Below are 4,152 nucleotides of genomic sequence, written 5' to 3' on the forward strand. Positions count from 1 at the left end.
CAGGGGTGGGGATACGCCTGAAATACACCCAACAGAATCCTGTTTAAATGTTTAATCCCAAACTTCATCCATGGTTGGTATAGTTTGGAACAAGTCCTCCACAAATTGTACTTGATTTCACACTTTTGCTTTAAGAATGTAGTTCAGTGAGAGGCTTAGGGTGCTGTGCTTTTGTAAATGTAAATATTGTGCACTTTAAACATGCTCTTTTTATGAGCAGTAGAACTTGGGATTGGAAATCTTGTCTTTACGCACATTTATTTGGCTCGAGTCGAAGCAGCTTTTTTTATTTAGCACAAAACAACTGCCGTTGGCCATTGGCCGAAGTGCTTCAGACAGGATTTTACAACTAATAAAAAGACAAAACATAAAGCAAGATCATAAGAACAATAAAAAAACAAATAAAGCATAAAAATAAATAAAATAAAATAAATAAGTGGGGAATTCAACTCTTATGCTGAACTGAAGGCTTTTGAAAACAAGTGTGTTTTAAGGTGAGATTTTAAGACACCAGTGCTGAAGTCTGTACGGTGTGAAGGAGCAACTGGTTCCACAGTTTAGGAGCCATGACTGATCACGTCTGTGGACTGGTCTGGATCAAGGAACAACCAGAAGCAAATGATTAGTGGATTTGAAAGGTCTTTGGGGCACATACTGTTCCAAGAGTTCAGTTAGTTATACAGGAGCCAGTCCGTTCAGGGCCTTATACGCTATTAATAAAACTTTAAAAATAATTCTAAAAAGAACAAAGAGCCAATGAAAGGAAGCCAACATTGGATATGATGATATGATCACATTTTAGTTTGTGTTAAAAGACAAGCTGCAGCCTTTTGAACTAGCTGCAGTTGTGACAGGYCAGCCTGGCTAACACTAACATACGGAGAGTTGCAGTAATTCAACTGAGATGAAATAAAAGCATTGATCAAACATTCAAAGTCTTTGAATTGCAAACATGATTTAACTTTACCTAAAAGTATCCATTTAAAAATTATGTTTCATCATAGAAACAAACTGTTTCACAAAGTTGAAATTTAAATCAAATATCACCCCAAGATTTTTGACATGAGATTTAAAAAAAAAGTTTTAATAAATTGCGTGGCTACAAAACGTAGTGAGACCAGACAGCTCTTTCTCTTTACTTTAGATGAAATTGACGGTTGAATGTGAAACATTATTTGCGATTAGCGCTACTCAATTCTAAATTTAGAAAGTGCAAAATTTTTATGAAATTAGTAAAACCCCTAAAGCGCAAAGGAGAAATTTAGGTTCGCAATTAGCACATTYGYTSTTTAGGGGACTAGTGCCCACCACTGATAATAACATTTTTTTTTGCCATTGAAATTTAACAGATTTGAACCCACCCAATATTTTACCTCAGTGATGCAGTCAAAATGTGGTTTTAGTGAAGAAGAATGACTGCGYTTGAACCAAAGATAGATCTGAGTGTCATTTGCGTAAAAATGAAAAAAAAAACATTTTTCTAAAAATGGAGCCTAAGGGAAAATAAAATGGGACCAATAATAGATCCCTGAGGAACTCCACATGTGTGGGGGGCCGGGGAGAAAACAGAAAAAAAAGAAGAAAAAAAACCTCCTGTCAGACAGATAAGACCTGAACCAATCCAGTGCAGCAACTTTGATACCACATTGGCCTGGCCTGGAAAGTACAATATTGTGGTCACTTGTATCAAGCTGCAGTCAGGTCTAAAAGCAAAAGTCTCCCATATCTGTAACAATTAAAACATTTTTAAAAACCTTTAACAGTGTAGTTTATGTAATGTGAAGAGCTTTAAAACCTGACTGAAATAATTTAAGAATGGTGTGAGCATTTAAAAAGGACAGCAGTTGAGTAAAAACTGTCTTTTAAAAACTTTTGGTAAAAAAACAAGTTTAAAAATGGGTCTAAAATTTGAAAGGAGAAATGGCTGATAACTGCCTGMCAGTGTTTGGCCCATGTTCATACTGTATGTGTATGTGTTTGTTTGCCTGTAGTGTTAGCAAAATACATTGTGATTTTAATAAAACTCAGAGCTACTAGGTGCACAGCTATACAAAATGCATTTTGGAATCAACCTAGTTGGCCATCACAGGCAACTGACCTTACCAAACACAAAATGTCTATAACTCAGCCAGTTTTACACATACTGTGTTCAAATTTGGTATGATAGTAACTGATAGTTATCCCCAACATACATTTTGAAATCAGACTGTGTGATGTACATTTCTAAAACTTTGGAATTACCTAATAAAATACATGTAAAGTCAATTGAATTCAAGATTGCTGCCACAACTAATTTCCATATAAAATGGCTCAGTTTTACAGATATGTCGCTAAATTTGATGTGAAAGTAGCTGGCAGCCATTCTCAACATGTACTCCAAGCAGGATCACACAGTACCATTTACAAGGTTGGACCAAAACACCAACAGTACATCTCTGTTATGTCTTATAAGATAATCTTTGTCCAAAACTCTGGCATGAAATTATGGTGGGCAATATGCATTCCTTTAAAGAATGCYAGGCCTTTACTTTGCAGTATGTGTCAGCTTTCATGTACTATAGCTGTGAAAAATAAACAAAAAATAGAAAACAATCCCTATCTTGCAAAGTCTTCCCATTTTCATTATTTTTGGAATATTTCAACAGTCTGCTGTAATGAAAGGCAAATTCTTTTGTCAGCACAACGCCTGACATGCATTGTGCTATGATTAACTTGTGAGGTTTTTCTCTGACTTGCATGTCCAGAGGCCAATTGGTGCTGTGAGCAATTTCCGTCCCAACCCACTAGGTCTTGAACAGGTCTTTGAGGCCAGAATCCATTCAAAACGTTGATAATCGGGAATTAAAAAACAATTCCGCTTTGACAGAGCAATCCAACTGGCACATCTCGGCTGATAACAAGATGCGCTGCTGAAAATTGCTTTACATAAACAACCCTGGATGTAGTTTTTGGCCCTGTAATGAAATGAAGGCTAATGAGACAAGCAAGGATGGATAGGACGGGAAAGTGAAAGTGTTGTGTTGCTCTGTGCCGGTGTCACTCCACCAATCATGCTGCTAAATAAATTCACTTCACGGGGTGGCACATTTAATGTAGCTGTCATAAAAGATACAACGCGAGCCCATTAGCTCAATATTAATTWGAATATTGTATTTAACATATATAAACGGATATTAACTCTAATAATCTTTAATTTTCACAAAAGGAAAGCCTCTCAGAATGATGATGTTACTAACTGCAGTTTGACTGCAAGCAGTTCTTAATCAACACAACTAAACACAATGAGCATAACACAGTAGTTTGTTTGAAGTATAAAAATTGTAACCATTTTATTATGGCAAAAATGTGAAATTGTTCTTGTGTCTATCTGTTAGTAAAATACCTGACAACATGCCAGACATTCTTTTTAATAAAACGTACTGAATGCTATTTTTCAACACCTACAAATGATTAACTTCTGCAGTCAACCCAATTCAAGATGGCTKCCACAGTTAAGCAATTTCAGTAAACATAAAACTGGCTATAATTAATTTGTATACATTTTTTACAGATGTTAGGTGAAAACTGAATAAATATAGCAGAGTATTATCCCCCATCCATCCAAAAACTTATAGGTAGTGGCAGAGCTTGTTTTTGTATGCTGGCATGAAAAGGAGTGAGAGTTATGCATTATTTAAGCATTTCATTAGCTGGTATTCTAATATTTATTTAAAAGTTACTGGTGGTTTATTGGTGCTTTTTAAAATTTTGCTGTTTTCCCTYATCTTTATGTGTTGCTGTCAAGTTTTCAGAACTTTCATGCTTTGATGCATTTGTCTGTTCTGACTCTGCACCTTGTGGCCACTGGGTGTTTCCACTTTTGAGTGTTACAAACATGGGCAAGGTTATTGGCTGAGTTAGTAAACTCACAGTTTGACTCTGGTTTTTTACTGTCACAAAACCAGATGACTTCTTACACTGGGGTGTATCACCATGGCAACATATGCTGGAAATCTTGCCCGTTCTGGAGAAAATTAAATTGGATCAGAGATCATGTGTGTCAAAGTACCWCCACTGTACAAATCAATAATCTTAGAGGGAAAAAAGGGGTGCATGGATAGAGAATCTATTTTTTGTTTTCTCTTTCACAGTAATGTCTTAATAATAATAGTA

This window comes from Austrofundulus limnaeus, unplaced genomic scaffold (genome assembly GCF_001266775.1).
Source record: "Austrofundulus limnaeus strain Quisiro unplaced genomic scaffold, Austrofundulus_limnaeus-1.0 Scaffold154, whole genome shotgun sequence".
NCBI lineage: Eukaryota > Metazoa > Chordata > Actinopteri > Cyprinodontiformes > Rivulidae > Austrofundulus > Austrofundulus limnaeus.